The 19,627-nt window shown below is 34.2% G+C and overlaps 1 protein-coding gene across 2 annotated transcripts in view; it reads right to left on the reverse strand.

The window, feature by feature from the left end:
* Nucleotides 1–12,943, reverse strand: part of pdgfrb (platelet-derived growth factor receptor, beta polypeptide) — a 40,982-nt gene extending 28,039 nt beyond the window's left edge. The window contains exon 1 of one of the 2 annotated variants that reach the window (XM_015349963.2): nucleotides 12,119–12,943. The gene's annotated coding sequence lies outside the window, so the exon portion shown is untranslated. Of the gene's footprint in view, nucleotides 1–9,890; nucleotides 9,928–12,118 lie in introns of those variants that run through there. The other variant, XM_069196109.1, reaches the window with a different exon arrangement.
* Nucleotides 12,944–19,627: the final 6,684 nt, after the last annotated feature.

Raw genomic sequence — 19,627 nt, forward strand, 5'->3', positions numbered from 1 at the left:
TGTGTTTGTTTTTCAATGGACTGGTGTGCTGTCCAAATTGTATCCTAACTTGCACCCTTTGATTGCTGGGAAAGGCTCCCCACAGCCATGTACTGTACAAAGAGGTTAGACGATAGATGGATGGATTTGAGGTATGAAGAGCTACATAAATAAAAAGTATATTTTAATACTATCAATTGCTTTAAAAAGCTGCCCAACAGAATTATTTTCAACTTAACTTAGATGCAAGTCTCACAAATCAACCTATATGTATACGTTTCCTTCATTACATGACTTTACTCATATTAGAATATCTATCAAATGTACTAGCCTATTAATTGGGTGTAAATATAATAATATTTAGAAAATGGAAAACAGTCACCACCTGCCTTCTCTCAATCTCCTGTAATAACACAAAATGTTCAAGTTCTAGTCAAATCTTTTTTCAGGCACATTGAGAGGTTAAAGTAAGACATGTCAAGCCATTTCTCTCTGTGAAGGAATAAACAGATTAATTGTAACTGTTGTAAGACAGTAAGAAGAAATAAAATAAGGAGACAGTTCCTAACCATACAACAGTTTTTTGCCTCTTATCAAAGACTGCTGGAATCTCACAATCAAGGAAAGCAGAGGCATTCCAAAGCTACAGCAACAAAGACAGGCACATTGCCTATCAATGCCCTCTGCAGGGCTCCTGCTGTTTTGTCATGCAGAGGTCAGGAAGTTGCAAGGGTGGGTCAGGAGACATTCAGCATACAGAGAGAAGTGGGTAGTTGACAAAGCAATTTGACACACAACACGCTTCTCATTCAACTCATGTTCCTTCCAGTCTGACCCCCTGAGATCTAACGTCTTAGTCCATGCTCCAGCTTTTAATGATTTCCTTGGTTCAATGCAAATCCTAAGACTTCTCAGTGTTCAGGTATACTAATTAGGGAGATTTCTTTGGAAGGAAACATTGCAGTGTAACATTGACATTTATGAATACAACAAAGGGATACATAAAACCTAAAATGCATGTAACAGCACAGGGTGATTTTATACATTTCAAAAAGCAAATTAAAAATACTGTAAGTATCATTAAAGCACACTGATTTAATTAACTGAATCAGTGTGGCTCAGGTAAAGCTTTTACAAAATAAAGGAATCATACCTAAGTAGGATTAAGTTGATTTTGTAATAAAGGCCTCATGGGCAATGCTACAGGACATTTTCAGAAAGCAAGAATACTGTATATCAGGATGTGCAATGTATCTCCATTAGTTATGTCTCTTGGGGAAAAAAGAGAAAATTCACACAGCAATGATCCAATCAGTTTAAATAATGCATTTCATTTTTATAAGATATATACTCTTTTTAATGTATTTCAGACTTTGTTAAGGAGAAAAAAAATTGAAAATGAAAAATGTAGCTGACTGAAGAAGAATAATGTATTTATGTGGGCTATTCCCATTCCAATTAAAACACAGCAGAATGTCACACACCTGCTCATCACACCATCTCCCTATAATATGTGTATTGTATAAGCATCCCAGGCAATTCTGTTAATGTCTAACAGATTTGCTAGGGAACAAGGTTTAATTGTAAACACTAGCTCATTCAGTGTTATACAGGGAATACAGAAATGAGTATGACTTTGGCCCCTTCCTTTACTTTTTTCCTGTTGGGAGGTAAATTGTTGACAGCCACATTACTTTATTGAAGTAGGAAATTATCAATTCCTATTTCAATATGGCAATGTACAGTACAGTATCAATTCCCATTTCATTATAAAAAGCCATTAAAGCAGGATCTAAACTCTAAACAAATTTTGACTTACTGTCTGATCAACCTCAGAGACCAAATGTGCCTCCTGCCTTATCATTAAGTTGGTGTAATTGCAGGCATTTGGGAAGTACCTAGGCAGGAGCTGAAGTTATATTAAATATACTAAAAATACTATAATAATTAACTGTTTTAGTTATAAAGTGTTTCCAGTAAACAGTGTGCACTCTTTTTGTTAATGTTCTTACATATAATTTGTATTTTAGACAGAGTATAGTCATTAGACAGAGTATAATCATTTCTTCAGCAGCTCTACTGTAGTGCTTGGAAATTACACATTTATCATTCCATTATTTAATGCACTAATGCATTACTAAATAACCTCAGGTTATTATTATTTTCTATGTAGACATTCTAATTACCAATATAACCAGTAATTAATATAATTCAATAGAATTGTACTTGAGTTAACCTACCTGCTTCACCTACTGTATAAAGATGAATATACATTGGTCATTTACTATATTGTTGAAAATTAAAATCTTTACACATGTGTCCATACTGTGACTCTTTGTATCTTTGTTAACAGAGAATTATTATTCTGTTCACATTGTAATATGCCAGATTTCTAAAGGTCTGGTCTAGGGAGTGAAAAAACACTAAAACAGGATGATATGATCTCCATTGTGCACAATTTCCTTGTGGTTTTCCTTGTAAGCTCTTAAAGTCTGAGCACTCATTAAGTGCCTAAGAGAGGTATCAGTGTCTATAAGTGGCTAAATTTTCCCTTGTGTGCCTCTTGTTGAGACATGAGTAAGATTATACAGGAATTATAGTGAGACTTTGTCAAACACAGGAGACTTTTTGTGGATACATTAATCTTTTATCATTGTAGTTCATATGCAAGCCACAGGGCTGCAGTGGAATGATACTGGTGCCTTGAGAATTGAAATACTGAAACACTGTTATGGATGACTAGAACTGTATCAGGAGTTTCTGTGGTTAAACGGGTTAAAGGGCAACATTTTTTGTTGCTCTAAGCATAGGCAAAAAAAGAAGGATTCTGACTGGAAATTTGTCCTTGAGTAAACAGTGCGTCATACAATGTGGGAACAGATGGAAAGCTCAAAAAGTGGGAGGCTGGGGTCTGGAAACTATTAAAGACAGAGAGGAGGACTGAAATCAGTAAAGGGGTGGGAAAAGAGACGAGCAGAAGAAACTGCTGAGGGAGGAGAGTAAATCCTACTAGAGGATACACCAACAAGTGCGAATCACATTTTATAAAGCTGGTTTTCACTCTGATACAATATACAAGTATGGATGTATGTGTATGTACTGTATACAAGCACAAAACATAAAAAAGAAGAAACGAGGCTAGGCTTTATGCTTGTTTTTGCTGTTTTTTGCTGATACATAACCCCTTCGAAGTTCCTCACGGCAAGCTGTTCTCTCATTCTATGACATGAGTGCCAAGGAAATGACTTGCACTCCTCCCCCAGCTTGGCTGTTCTCTCCAGAGGAACAAAAGAGTAAATAAACTGAGCTGACAGCATTCCCAATTGGCAGACTCATGGAATGGTTCTGTCTTCACACACCACCCACTCCTTTTGGTTTATAGCTGAATTTCTCAAACTTAAGTATATGCTTATTTTCTCTCCTTTTTTCCCATGAAGGAAGTGGTCCTCTAGATGAGTGAAAAAAATATGTTGCTGAGATCAAACACCCATGGAGAGTCCCTGAACAAGACAGTGATGTTACGTTTATACTGTATGTGTCATGCCAATGAAGTTGAATATCTCTTTCCTGATCTTAGTCAATACAGTGCAAATATTACATATTATGAAATTTGAAAGAATTTAAAGAAAAAAATATGCTATAGGCTTACAAAGCTTCCAGGTGAACAGTGGAGAAAATTCTTAAACTGTAAAACTAAGACATATTTCTTCCTTCTATGTCAAATCTATAATGCGCTTTGGACCATGGAAATACCTTAGAAATGGACTAAATATAAAGAATTAACATTTTAAATATTGAAATGTGCTTTGATTATTTAAAATGAGGTTTTAGTGGGAACAAATTTAAAAGTTAAACTCTGTGAAACACATCTGGCCATGTGTTTGATAGTCACAAGATACAGTAGTGAGATAATGACGGTATTTGATTGTAATTCGTTAAGCAAAAATATCTTTTGTCAGAACACAGACATTAACAATCTCAAGCACAGTGGTCTTACACAGCAACATGTACTCAATGTGCATGTACAGTAAGTGTCAGCATTCTTGGATATCTGACTACACTTTGCCTGCTGACTTGCCACTTTGTGTTTTTTCTGACATTTGATGTAGAAATAGATAAAGTTCACAACTGACAATTATTAAATTTAACTCAGCCACAGGGATTGTACGTGGTGAGCCATTGTGTAGTGCAGTGGTATAGAATTAGTGCTGATGTTTACCACAGTGGTTGCAAATATATGGTCTTATGAGCATCTCTTTGGTTAGAAAAGGTCATTGTGATGTTTGTAGACATCCTTTGATCTAGATGCTGTGATGAAAAAAAGTGTTTGTCATCTGATTCAAGCACAGCTGACTGCTATTCCAGTAAACCATATTTATTTATTAATTATAGAAATCAAGAAAATTAGGCTTAAAAAACTCATGAGGAGGTTATGAGGTTTTTTTACAGAGATGCAGCTAATACACTAGACTCCTTAACTTTTTCCTAAAAATGTTTTAATACAGAAATCAACAAAAATACAATAGTGATCTACTATATGCAGAAAAATAATGAAACATTGCAAAAAATGCTCTAATCTTCAAATCCTCATGTACTAGAATTAAAAACATGGATACAGTGTTGGAGAAAGGTATCATTGTGATTGCTGCAATTACTTGAATAAATTAATAATAAATAAATTAAAAATAAATGAGAAGTTAATGGGAAGTGATGGTTAACTCTGTCCTGGCCAAGTTATAATATAAATTAATTTGTAATTCCTTAGTAAGCCTTTAAAGCATTAAATCAGTGTGATTTTCCTGCTCTTTAATGTGTAACATCACTGTTCTGACATCAACACTTACAGTATAAACTTTACTGAAATAAGGAATATAGTTAAAATACAATTACTATATATTCATCTATACATTTTCTAATTTTTATATCAAATTCTGGGGGTTCCGGGGGAACCGGAGTCTGTCCTAGCAAGCAACGTGCACATAGCAGGATGCAACTTGGACAGGACACCAGTCCATCGCTGAGCAGACACACACAGAGACACACACACTGAAGCCAATTAACCTACCAGTAAGCCTTTGGACAGTGGGTTGAAACTAGAGCACTTTGTTAAAACCCACATGAACATGGGGAGAACATACAAACTCTATGCAGATAGCACCCCAGGAATTGAACCCAGGCACCTCCGTGCAGTCCTTACAATTATATAAATGTAATTCACTAGAACACAGCAAGGAATCTTTATCAGCTTAGTACAAATTCATTGCACTAAATACATTTGAAAATAACCTTGGCCTTAGGGTATTGATGCTTAAGTCAGCAAGGCATTAAAAGGAGGCCTGATGAATTGTAAGTAACTGTTCCCAGGGTTGGCTTGGGAACATAGCTGCCTTTAGGGTTTGACTGACTCTGGGATTGTGTTTCCTTTTTCTGACTTGTTTAGAGAGTCACACTTTAATGTTAAACATAGCCAAACCAGATTGCTTGATCAAATCTCCGAGGGCATTTGCAGCTTATCTACAGTTGTCGGAAGTGTGGCTATTCACATCTGGAAATCATATAAGTATGACACGAAAAATATTTTTTCCATCACGTTGACCACATTTACATCGACAAACTAAATATCTTAAATGTAAAGCCATGAGGTACTGAGGCTTCCAAAAAAAGGAAACAATACAGTACAGTTTGCAACTTTTCCTAAAACCAGCCAGGAATTGTATTTTCCTGCATTGGAAACATTTACCCTTTTGTGTGTGGGTGAAAGAATAACATCAAAGATATTAACCAGAGGCCAGCTAAAATGGCAACAATAAAGAGAATAGTTTCCACAGCTGCTCCAAGGCAGAAAAGCTTGATATGTGTTTTTTTTTTTTTAATTTTATATACAGCAGGAGATTCAAGCCATCTGATTCTTTGGTAAACCCACACTAGTATATTCAGTCTTCTTCACTGATTTTGGTGGGACCTGGCTTGATCTTTTTGTCATTTTATTCTTGCCTTACTTTACATATAAACCCAAGTTGCTGGCATTACGCCAGAATTGACCAATATATCATCTTAAAGACAATGTCGCTGCAAGAGTAATATTGTGCTGAAGTAAAAATAAAACATCTGTTTGGAAAACATCCAGAACACAAATGTTCCTAAAGAATTCCCTTTTAACCATCACTATTTCTTGTCCTGTAATATTTATAAATAATAACAAATCATCTTGAGATCTTCTGTTTAAAATAGGGATTTGGAGACATTAGAGGGATTTTTTTTTAGTTTTGTTGTCTTACTGCAAGGAGGGTTTTATTTCCCCAAGAGAACTCCCCTCATTTCCTTCTTCCTTCACCATTTTTAATCCTTCTCTAATAAAAACAGTACCATGACCTGTCTAAAATGTCTAGGAATCTCTGTCATTCAAATGTTATTTTACTTGCTCACACAGCATAGATATGTTTCACTGAGAACGAGACTAATAGAATTATAGTTAATGAAAGCAACCATGCAACACATATGGAAACCAATCACAATTTAAAGACATGTTTGTGAAGACAACATGTTTTCCCAGTACAATAGTGACAGAATAGCAAAAGGCATTTGTTAGACCCAATTTAACATATATACAGAAATAAATAAATGTTAACTACTTTGTTAACCAAATGTTACAGTATATAATGGATTATTCAAGATTTTAAAATTATTTTCTTTTATCCTGCGTGGTTTGTGATACAGTAGTTATTATTATTTAATATTTATACAGTTCCTTTGCAATAGGCACTATAAATTAAATTGTGTTCCTTTATTTAATTGGTTTTGACTATAGAATTAGACAAGTATGATGAACACACTTGCTTTTTCTATCTGGATTCCAGCTTGAATGTGGTTTGCTGTCTGGGATGTGTTGTTTCATTAGTTATATGATCGGGTGTGGTAAATATTTGCTGTTGCCTGCATTTCAATACAGTTGCTGTAGGAAATGTCTTAAGCTTGTATAGGAAGCTGTGGGTTATGGTTTGTTCGTATTGAAATGAGGGTGCAGTAAAAGGCTGAGAAAAAAAGAAAAATAGGCAGAAAGGGGCACAGATGTGGGCCATGTTTAAGAGTTCACTGTTCACCAGTGTTCAGTTAGCTCACAGAAAGCACTAAGGCTTTGTATCTTTAACACAAGGAAATGTGCCAGATATAGTATTGACTTATTTCAAATGCTGACTAATCAAGATTAATTCATTTTTGACAACATATACGTAACAAGAATGTTGTTTTAAAATGAATCTATCAAAAGCTAAAACTAGGTCCCTGAAAGTGACACCAAGTTGTATTTGACTTTACCCAAGTTAGTGGCTACTTTTTATGGTCGGAATATCCTTTTTAACCTAACGGTACTAGGTGTGTTCAATATGCTGCAAATTTGACTTTGGGGTTTAATATTACATCTGAGCAGCATATTTCCAAATCCTCTGCAGTTTACATTGTTTTTTACCAAAGCCAAAGTCAAAGGCTAGTACTCACATTACCCCCAAAAAATCACTACAGGACACATATGCTCTTTATACATGTTGACTTCAGGCTTAAATCAGCTGTCGCAAAAGGAAATAGTGTCATTAATATATTACTGGCCCCTTTTGACAGCACCAAAGCTGTGAAATGCACTGAGAGTCACACAGGGTGACCTTTAAACTCTTCCTATCTGGAAAAAAAATGTCCCAGTCTTTAAAATCCGCAGGGAATATCATCTCCTGCTCTGTGTGAGAGACAGCGGACGCCCATAAAAAAGGAACAGCTGAATACAATTATAGCCATGGTCTTTTTAAATTCCTCTCCTTTTCCAAATAATTTTCCGCAGACAAAGAAGAAAATTAGTTTTTTTGTCCTAATGAATTAATTTGAAATATAATGTGATATTGGTACTGTAGCTGTCATGACAATTAAAAGTGCATATATTCTTTTTTGTTATCTTTTTTTTTTACTAAAAATTAACTTATACATTTTGGATAAGCCTACATATTTTATTAATAAAATAATAAGAAGCTATGTCTCCTAATAGCAGTTATCTGGGTTCAACTGTTCATCGATTTTCAGTCATTTATTTTTTCAGTTTTTATTCACTTCCCAAACAATTTTCCAAACTGAACACATTTCCAGTTCTAGGGATGATGGAATGTTTTACATTATCTTGTCTTGCTTTTGATCTAAGCTTTGAGATACGTTGGCTGGGTTGTGCAGATAAAGCAACTATAAAATGCCAAGTCTCCATTATCATAAAAAACACATATTATGGGATCAACAGATACTAAATGGAAAGCAATGAATCTGAGCATTCCAGCCACTTGTCAAGTTGCCAGTTCCAGTTATTAGAAAATGTCTGTTCCTTTGTCAGGGAGTTTTGGGTTTTGCATCCTTGGAGTTTTAAGTAAATCTGAGAATTTGATGAACTGGCAGACCATCTGGATTTAGAAATAACTGATGTAATGATGTAAAAGTGCTGGGATATTCTATCATGTGGTTCAACTGATAAAGGTACTCATTATAGGGGCAGGCTGAGCTCTGTGATCCATATACAGTATTGTCAACCAGAGCCTGAATCATGTACTGTAGTTGACTGTGAGCAGGATTTCACAAGCAATTTTCCCCCAAAGTTAAAGGAAGTATATTTGCATAGGAAGGTCTTCCGAGAATCCAACTCCTCTGCAGGAAGTACAGTAGAGTACGTGAGACCTAGATTAGAATCAAGGTCTGATAATTCACAGGCGTCTTTTGCAAACACAATATCACCCCTGTACCGTAAGACATTTTTTCTTGGAGATGGGTTATAATAAACATTTTTTTTTATTTCCAGTCTTCTGGCAGTTGAGTAAAATGTTACCTATATCAATATTGAGTGTAAAAAGAAGGCCCATAACTTTTCTAACTTTCTCTAAGAGGCAGATCATGCTTTAACTTCCCTGCCAAGAGTCCCTTTATTGCTTTGTCATAAAAATAGCTTTTTCTCTCTGCTGTGAGAGTTGGGTTTTCTAACAAGCAGCTGCAGAATGCATCAGATAAAAACAGCACAAATTTGCTTTACAATTCATTTTGAGTCACGTTTTCTTGTGGGAAAAGGGAATAGAGTTTGTATAAACCACGATGCAAGAAATACGATATTATTTTAAAAATCCACTCAGCTTGTTGTGTAACAGTTCTAGAAATACTGTATGCAATCGCCTCTACATCTGTTCCCGCCTTCAATGAATTGTAACTAAAAGTTACCTTGGCATGAGAATCCAGTATATTCAATACTTACTGTATTCATAAAAGAAGGCAAAATTGAAAAATAATGTAAGAAGTTCATTTTTATTGTATTTTTATAAACAGAACTATAAAAACAGTGACGTATTTCAAAATATATTATTTCAAATTTCTACGATACCATTAAAATGGACTGTGATAAGCAGTCAAGAACATTGATTTATATCCTCACTTAATCCTCTGGTCACTGGGTTTGATGTATGCCTCAAACTTATCTTATTATTAACTGTATTTGTAAACCAATCTTGAATTTCATGACAAAAGACACCAATTGCTGGTTAAAATATCTTGAAACAACTTTCAATCCAGCTGTCCAGTTGTAACTAGGGCAACAATCCATTTCTATTCTGCATTGAACGGATGACATTCTTTTTCAACACTGGTTTTTCTATGATAATAATAGTCTTGGTAAGACTCTACAATACTCAATTTGTGTTTCATCCAACAACTTCAGGTTGTACTATTTGACTTGTGAGACAATTAGTGAGCCAGTTAGCAATGAATTTATTGTTGAAGAACACCTCAGCTGAAAATGGGGAGGCTTATGAATTTAAAACAATTGCCACTAGAGCCATTAAGATTGACAATACCTAGTTAATATCCAGTAGCAATCAAAGTGACTTATAGAAGCTTGTACAAACCTCTGGCGGTTTTGAAGGAACGAGTAATAGGTTTATTCCATGCTGAAAAGAGAAGAAAGGAAACACAATCTTTCGGCTGTGGAGCCTTATTCGGGCGTTTTCTGCTTTTTTATAATATTCAGAGAATTCACAGTTCCTCTGCAGTGTAAATTTGTTTTAGTAGAAAGATGTATTTCACACACATTCACTGGATTTTCTTTTACATTTTCAGTTGAACACCATGATTGAAAAAGATGATTTATACAAAAAGTCTGATTACCCAAATCCTAATAATTAGTATATAATTAACCAATAGATTCAATCTTGGAAAAATGTACAAAGAGTTTAATAACCTTTTCATTTATACATGTGTAGATCTGTATAAGCAGACTTGTCTCAGATGTAAGAATTGAAAACATTCTAAAGACAAATATAAAATACTGTATAATTACACTGGCAATTATAAACACTTTTCATTTACCTACTATATTAAAATATACTTAACCAAAAGAAAAGTAATCTTTATATAAGTCCCCCTTCCTCTGTAGATAACACTCCAGCACCTGATTCTAATTAGTGACCATTTCTGCAATTGGTGGAAAATATAAATGAAAGTTTTTTTTGGCCATTATCAGCACCATCATTAGTTTTAGTTGTAGACTAGCTAGAACCTCATTAAAAATCCAGGAAGAACATTATATAAGCTTGAAAAGGAGCTCACAGATTGTACAAACAGTTGCAGCAACTCATACTACACCCACATGCTAGCTGTAAGTAAACCTCAGTCTTGCTTTTTTAAAAAAAACAGAACAATGACATAAATTCACCTCAGTGAAGTGTCAGCATGATAAGTTATTAGCAGTTGACTGTCCAAAAATCTAAACCTAACATTTCTTTAACTCAAGCATAGTAAAAAAAATGCTTTTCATGCTTTCCCATGACCTCTAGGAAAACAAAAATGCAAACAAAATACTGTGTACCAGATGTCTGCCACAGAAGGGTGAACATTTTCCTTTGCCTAAGCTGTATACCTACCAAAGGTTTTCTTACGTGAAGCAAACTGTGCCAGTGGTTGTCTTTACAGGATGCACGTTCTTGAAGTCTATCTTATTGTATTTGCTATTATCAACAGTTTAACTAAGCTGTTGTTTACGTTTATTTTTGTGCCTTTCTGTAGAGAACACCTCACTGGAAATATTAGATTATACAGAAAATGAGGTTAGCTCTCTTTTAAGACACTGACATAAAAGTTGACATTTCATGTACAAAGGCAATCCAAGAGTACTGCTCAATGACAAAAGATTTCACAGCCAACAGGACAGGCTGTCAAACATGGCCTAATTGTGTGAAAGTAAACAGTTCAGGAAACTCAAAGTCTGAAGAGAAAACAGATAAGCATATACAGATCCCCTAAAGTCAAGCACCACTTTAGCCTAATAAAGTACTTCTGAAGCAGAAAGGATTTTTAGCATTCTTATTAAAGCACTCAGTATTAAATGTGGAAAACTCAAGGGGAAAATATATTTTCCCTGCAGCATAACTAGCCAAATTCCAAAGATTTCCATGGAGAAATACTGACATTCCATGATAATTTGTTTTTGATATTCCAAGATAAATTGGTTTTGTTGTTTTTAATTTTAGAATTTGCTGTGTTCTGTTAATTAGTGGGTATTTTTTTCTGACATGCCTTCAAGTATTCATTTCTTATATGTGGAAGTTCTTTTCTACATACACTATACAAGCTGTTGCTTAATTTTTTTTTTAAAGTGAACCAATTAGGTCCCACATCAAAGGAAATAACATGGCTGTTTACAAGTCTAATCTGAAACATGCACACACATCACTTCATATTTTTTATAGGTTGAGTTTATGCAAAGTATTATAAACAATATTAGATGCCAAAAGCACTGTAGTTCTGGTTTACTGTATTTCAGCTTCTGGGTATATGGTATGTATATATATTAGGATAAAACTCCAATATGGTACTGTATATCTCACTGTAAACAGCCAATAGATCTTCAAGTTCAGAAACTTGGGCAATAGACTTCTGTGTAATGTAACTAAGTCAACGTTTGTTAATGCAGACTTTGATAAAATCCAGCAGATCTACAAACTTTCTCCTTTTAAATGATCTCAAACAATATTAAACACTGGAGACTTTCTACCAAATATACTCCAGGTATATTTGAAGACAGCTTTAAGTGAACAAAAAGCACATAAAAAATATATTAAAAGGGGGAAAGACTTACCTTGGATACACGTCACTCTAGTATCAGAAAGACTTTTAAAAAAACTTAAAGCATTGTCCAACGGTGATTTCTCTTAGGGATCTGAACTGCTGTCCGACTGCCTTGAAAGTGTGAGTAGCAGTTTTCAATTAGCTTCCTTTTGTAGAACTGGGGTAGATTCCTCAAATCTTCAGAGATGATTGCTGTAATCTGGTTAGCCCCTTGAGCCCTTGAAACAGGCACCAGAACTCTGTTTATTTATTCAAATGAAAGGATAGGGGTGGCCACTGATGCAGCACTGAAAATCACCTTTTAGAAGAATAAAAGGCTGTTAAAAGTTGAAATAAACATCAGAAGAGGCCAAGATTAAACTATTGGTCTTCAGTCACATAGGTCATGTATTTTCAGAGAATACAGCTCCTTTCATAAAAAAAAAACGTTCTGTTGGCTGACACCTTTGAAACATAAATCTATATATGATAAACGTGTTCTGTTCCTTACGAAATAACGAAAACAAAACACCAAAAAGAAAAAGTAGTCACGAGACAATATACTGGCAAGCTTCACTAATTCAAGTCCAAATGAAAAAGAAAAGAGGCTGATGAAGACTTTTATATGAAGTTAGAACAAATTGTCATTTTAGTGCCGTGAACAGAAAACTAACTACAGCTACATTTAAAAGCAAAGCTTGTTTTCTATAGACAAAAAAAGTTCTATTGAATTTAAAAGGACTTGTAAAAGGGTACTTCCCTCTTCTACTCTCAACACCAGAGTGGTTGTGTCTGTTTTCAATCTTGGCTTTTTCCTTATTTTTCCTTTCCCAGGATATGAGTGGATGGCTAGAAAATTCATAACCCACGCCAGCAGCTGACTAAGGGCTTTCTTTTTATTAAAGAGGACTTTTTTGAAGGGGTGTGTGTTGGGGGACTTGAGGGGGGGACTCTGCATACTCACTCCTGTAATTGTTATAGTGTGAAGTGCCTTGTGGAACTAATTAGAAAGCTGCTGCACGCACATTTATTAGATTGAAGAGGACAGTGCAGTGCTTGTTTGAAGACTGACTGGGTGAACGTGTCCATTACAAATCTTTACATAGCAATTTAGAAAACTTTAATTTAGATTGATCAAATTACATCCACAGCTACCGTATATTTCCTTCATGATAGCGAAAACTGATAAAGGCGGCAATCTGCTTCTTTTAAGAACTCTGTAAACAGCTGTAATACCAGAACAGATGACTGCTTCTGTATTTGCAGTTAAACCTTTTTTTTCCTGAATCAGGCACAAAATAATCAATCACTGGTCTAGTGTGGGGTAACAAAAAATTATAGCATGCTATCTTGTCTCAGACTGAATATATACATGTATAAATATCGGTCATATGCTTTTGGAAATCTCTTAAACACAGAGGACAAACTCAGAGCAGTTTTTTTCTATTCAAATTACAAGCATCCACTAATACATAATTGATGACAGCATTTTCAAAACCATAAGTTTTCATTCTGATGCCCCAAATCAAAATAGGACATTACACATTTCAACAGAACTACATGATACCTATATAACGTGACATAAGATTTAGACTTGCCTGTGCTCACATCTGATGTATTCAAATGACCTGCTACATTTCTACAGCAATCTAGGCTTAGGGCAAGCCTGCTCTGTGCTGTGACCATTAAATAGAAAACTGTCCTAGGAAAGGCTGCCATCAGCAGACTGATCACTTTCTCTTAAGCAGAAAAGTGCTAAATTTTAAAACTATACAAACATTCTATTATAAAACTCTTTTTCGAACCAAGGTCTCATTTTGAAAAGATTCCATCTTCCATCTGATAAAGTTAACTTTCTTTTAATTTTTTCTGATTAGCATCTTAATTTTACAAGTTAGAAATAGTTCAGAATTTCAATAAATAGTTCTGTGACCATAACATAATACCATCTCTGACATAGCACTAAAAGATAAATATAGCCTTTTTTTTAAGGCTGTTGACTGCCTTATTTGAATAAGAAACAGGAAATTAAGCAATTGCCACTATCTGTCCTTTTTATAGAAAGAGCGAAAATGGAATGTGGACCTAACAGACATATGATTATAAAATGATTTTTGTTTAAAATTCAGGAAAACCATAGAGATTCACATTACACATGTAAAACCATTTTTTTCTATTGTTCAGGGTGGATGCACAGTAATGCCCCAACTTAAAAATCACTATGTAGTTTACAAATGCATGCATACATCTAAACTTTTTTGGAGTCCTTCTTTAAACAAATACAAGTTAATAAACAGAAATAAACAATGTAAAAAAAGCTGGAAATTTTAATTGACCCAGGAAATTAAAGGAAAATGGATATTAAAGGAAAACAAACAAATCAGGAGTATATAGGTGCTTCTGCATACTAATATTTTATGTGATTTTTTGCCATTGAGCATTATATCTTTAAAACAAGTCACAGACGTTTGTCAAATAAACATATCTCAAAAGAATGAAAAAACACATTACCAGTGGGAGGTGTTAAGTTTGCTTTTTCTTTTACAGTTAAATGAAACTATGTAGAGAAGTGTGATCAGCTTGTACTCAGCAGGTTTATCTTGGAATAGGACACTGAAGAACAGGCACAACTAAGTGAGACAGACATAAATAAGAACAGAGTTTAAAAGTATACAGCAAGAGTTCATCAGAGAGTCATGGATTATTTTGTAGTGTGGTAGTTATGCATCTTAGAAACCAGAACACACTGCTTCCAAATGTCAAACTAATCAACAGGAAAATAGTGTTAGGTTGTCTTTTGATTTATTGAGCATATTAAGTTTTTGTTTTCAGAATTTTTTATCGAGTTCCAAAATCGGATTATACTCATCTTGGCAGCTATGGATCAAACACAATAATGAAGTACTAAATCTGAAAGAAATTAAAAGTCAGCCCTGCTGACTTTAGAGATAAACATATTTGTCAATAAAATAATCAAACACACCATACTGCAAATCTGGTTATATTGGATATTATAATTTAGAACAGAGCTGTCATAGACAGACTATGTCCTGCTTATGTCCTGGTTAAGCCATTAAAACATTAGGAAACTGTATGACATTTACCGACCTACTGTCTCTTTTTTAACAAAGATATTATTTACTATACCGATATTGGATCTAGTTTCCCTAGAAAAAGATTAAATTTCTATGCAAATATTGTATGTAGATAAAAATATAATTAAGTCATAATGTCTTCTGAGCACAAAGAAGAGTAATTAATACAATTTCTTGCATGTCCTCAAGTGAATAATGCACTATCATGTGATTTATTTCTTTTTCAGCCACACTGACGTTTCCAGTGAGTGAAAATGTAATGGCTCAGTTCAATAACTGGCCACAAATACCTGGAAATCAAAACAGTGGAGCCATTCATGCTCTCAAAACACTACCCCGTGCAAAATGATTCATGTTTTTATATACTTCAGGTGCTTCAGCCAATGCAGGATGGGAGTCTACAAGTATTTTGTGTGTCACAGTTCATTGGAAAAAGAAAAGTTAATAGAGATAGGCAATTACCTTCAGCTGTTTCCCTCGTTATTTCCAATAGAAACTTTATCCTAAATATATGGCTTTCCATTTACACATTATGTACAGTTAATATTATTCATTGGCCTACTACTATGAGGATTTATATGAATATTAATTAATATTAATGTTTGGCAAATACATGATGAATGCAAGCGACTCACCTTAATTATCATTTTAAACAACTTTAAAACGTATCCTTTTGCCCTTGCCATATTATCTTTTTCATTGTATTTTCATTGTATTTGCTATTTGGTTTCCACATTTCAAAAAGGACATTGGTGCTTTGGAATCATTCACAGAAGATGAGTGAGTTTAATTCCTGGTATTCAAGGAACAGGTTAAAGGAGTTGAATCTCTTTAGAATCTATTAAACTCGTTAGCTTTGTTTTACAGTATAAACAAGTATGAAAACTTCTTTAGAAGAAGTTTAAAATATCTTCTTCCAATGTAGTGTATATTTTATTTTCACACTCTGGGACTAGTCTTCTGTCACATAGCTATTTATAATTTAAATTCATTAAACAGCTTAAAAAAGTATAAAAATATAACAGTGGAGTGCCTCTAGACCAGTAGTAAAACAAGGAACTGAGGACACCAGTGGAAACTAATTGGAATTGCAATAATGACTGAAAGGCTTTTAATTGAAAAGCAGTCGACATCTCTCAATTCTCAGTTCTGCACACTAACTTGTCAATCATTGGACAAACCCTATTTAGCATATATCAACTATGAATCAGTTCTGCTGAAGTTTCCCAATGATTTTTTTCCCCTAGGATACCTTATTAACTCAGATACTGTCATTGTCTATGTAAAGTTACATAAGCAGCAACATGTATTATAGTGTGCTTCATTTTATTTTTAAATTTGCTCAAACTAAAATTATTTTAAGCAGCAAGGGACTTCAAGAACTATTTTGCTCATCTGGTTGAGAAGACGTCACATTTTATAAAATATACTTAATAACTTTTGCCTGTACATTCACTGCACTCCAAGCAGAAAAAAAAAAACATGTATTAAAGGGGAAAAGCTAGGATATTGCGATAGTTACAGTATATGTATGTTCACTGCTGGTCTGGTGAGCAAGTGAAGGCATTGTTAATGTGCCAAGGATTCACCATAGTTCAGTGCGTCCGCAACAACAAAACAAAGCAAAAGACTCAATGAATTTCAGGACTTAAATCAAGAGTCCTAACCAGTCTAACCACAGAACTCTTAAAGTTGCTTCATGTTAAAAACCATATGACATGTTTATAAATATACTATATGTAGAGTGATGTCAAAAGGAAGTATTGAGGAAAACAGACAGATCAAATAAGAAGAACAATCTTGTTTTGAGATCTTATTTTTTATTCTTTTTACATTAAATTGGAAGGGATTCCTGCTAAAATAAATAAACCAAGGCCTTTCTGACAACACTGTCCTGGCTGGCTAAGGGTATGTTTAAAAATTGTGTGGTCATATTTATTGGAGATAAAATATATATTTTTTCCAGACATGCATTAAGAACTGAAAGTTCCCAGGAACCATTTCAAGAAAACACACTATACCAGAACCAGACAAAAACTATCAGAATTCTTCATCACCAAATGTTTTTAAAACATGTTTAGGGCAACTAAGAAAGTCTGTGACACTTTCGTCTTAAAAACATGTATGTTTTATAATTGTACTTTCAAAAATATACAGTATCTAAGTGAAACAAACCATTTAATTTTTTATAATTTTTATATCCTGTTGGGGATAACAATATTTGTACATACAGTTGTAAATATACTAAATATAAAACAGTTTAGCTCCACAAAAAAAGCCCTCTAAATTAAAAGCACATGTTTTCTTTCCTGCAATTTTGAAATTATTGTAAACATATTATTGGAAATTATTAGACATTTATGTGTTAACTGTTTTTTTATCAGTACAGCACAATAATCTCATGCTCCCTGCCATCAATGGCACTCCTAAAGTATGTAACAGGGCTCAATAGTACTGAGCTAGATACCGGATCTGATCTAACCCCCTTAGAACATGGTTAATATTGAATTCAGCATATCAGAAGGATTTGGTGTCTAAGGAGACAAAACTAAACTCCAACTTCTTAACCACAGGACCTCTAAGCTAGAATCTGACAACTATGAGTGACAGGTATGAGTAAAACACTTGTAGCATCTCTGGTAGAATCTCAGTACCAAGGCATTTGAAGTGATTGAAAAGCGGTACAATAGGAAGTCCATTTTCTCCATTGTAAAATTTAAAGTCAGTAATGCTAAATTGGACTAAGACATTTTATACCAAAATAACCAAAGCCATCAAAAAGAGACATTCTATGAATATAATAACATTATATTCGTTATTTAGGTTGTTACAGTATTTAGTTTTGTTATGAGAAATAGTGCTATAACTACCAGAATGGCATATGATTTTAACAAGTGGTTCTAAAGACAACCAATATAGGTGGAAATGATGAGTGATCCTACAAACTATGAAGTGAGATGTTAAATCATTTTCTGTTAGCACTATTGCTGAAAAGCTGTAGTATGAAATTTTAACTATATTAATGGAACCTGCTTCTAAACTTATACTGTATAATCTTGAGCCAACACTATATATGCCCACTGGAGGTAGTCAAAATTCTTATAGACGTCCCATTAAAGAATGTCACAGGCAGTGGAATTGCTTGTTGCCAAATGTGCAATGTGAAGTAGCCATTGTTATCAACTGCAATGCCCTATAATATTAGTCTGATTGTCATGAGGTACAGTAATATTGTCCTATAAACTTCTAGCATGTGCGATAGCATTTTATTTTACAGCTTGGAGTAGACTGAAGCAAATCAAAAGCATACAGTGCAAATCAAAGAGATTAATCCATAGCTTGGGTAAAGTACGAAATGCTTGTCGCTTGTCTTTTTTCAATATTAGAAATACAAAGTTATATGTGTATTATTTCATGCAGAAGGGGAGTAAAGTTATAATGTTTTTCAGAAAACCCATACAGTACATCATGTACAGTATACTAGACAGATTAGTATAATTGAAATTGGTGTAAAGACAGTGAAGTTGAGCAATTGAATACATTAAGTAATATCTATTTTTTTCAAAACTAAGCATAGCCAGCAGATATGTTTTCACAATTTAAATGTCAAACCTGCCATTACTTAATCATTAATCAGGAAAAAGTGATTGATCTTTTAAAATAACGAGGGGTACTGTATGTAACAAGGAATGATTGATTGTTTTGCTTGCAAGACTCTGTCATCAGGCACTAAACATACATGGCTTATATTTTTAAAGATCTGAGAAAGGAAGTACAAGGGAAATTAGAGGCTACGGCCCCAGGGAAGTCATTAAACAGCAAGGGGAGGATAGTTAAAAACTACCAAACTGAAAACACGAAAACACAAAGACCAAACTTTGTCAGTGTGTTTTTTTTTTGCTCTTCAGAAAACAAAATATCTAAATTGAAAGATAGAAACAGCTCAGTATAAAATGTTTCCTGCAAAGATTGTGCCCCTAAAGACTGGAACTACTAACATTCTTAAAGGCAAAGACACAACCCGAATTAGCATACCAATCTCTCTCACTTGGAATGTTTAGGTAAAAAAAAAAACTCAATTCAAGAACCAAGTCACTGTGAATCATCAACTAAATAAACCTAAAGGTGGAAAAATGTGTTCCAAAGCAACAAATAATCATACATAAGCTGATCTTGGATGACGCAAGCTTATAAACACTGCCAACACATTTAAAAGATGTTACTTTAAGGAAATCCATAGGCCATAGATGTTACTGGTCACTTTATTTATCATTTTGTCAATAGGTCTTCAAGGTCTTCTTGTTATTGGTTCTGTTAACATGTAGGCAGAGGAAAATCGGAGCTGTAAAAAACTAGTTGTGAACAGAACTAGAAGGATATGGTTTGGAAAGATCAAATCTAAAAAACAATATAATGTGGAGTGTAAGGTGGGCAGCACGGTGGTT

This window comes from Lepisosteus oculatus, chromosome 11, assembly GCF_040954835.1.
Source record: "Lepisosteus oculatus isolate fLepOcu1 chromosome 11, fLepOcu1.hap2, whole genome shotgun sequence".
Lineage (NCBI taxonomy): Eukaryota > Metazoa > Chordata > Actinopteri > Semionotiformes > Lepisosteidae > Lepisosteus > Lepisosteus oculatus.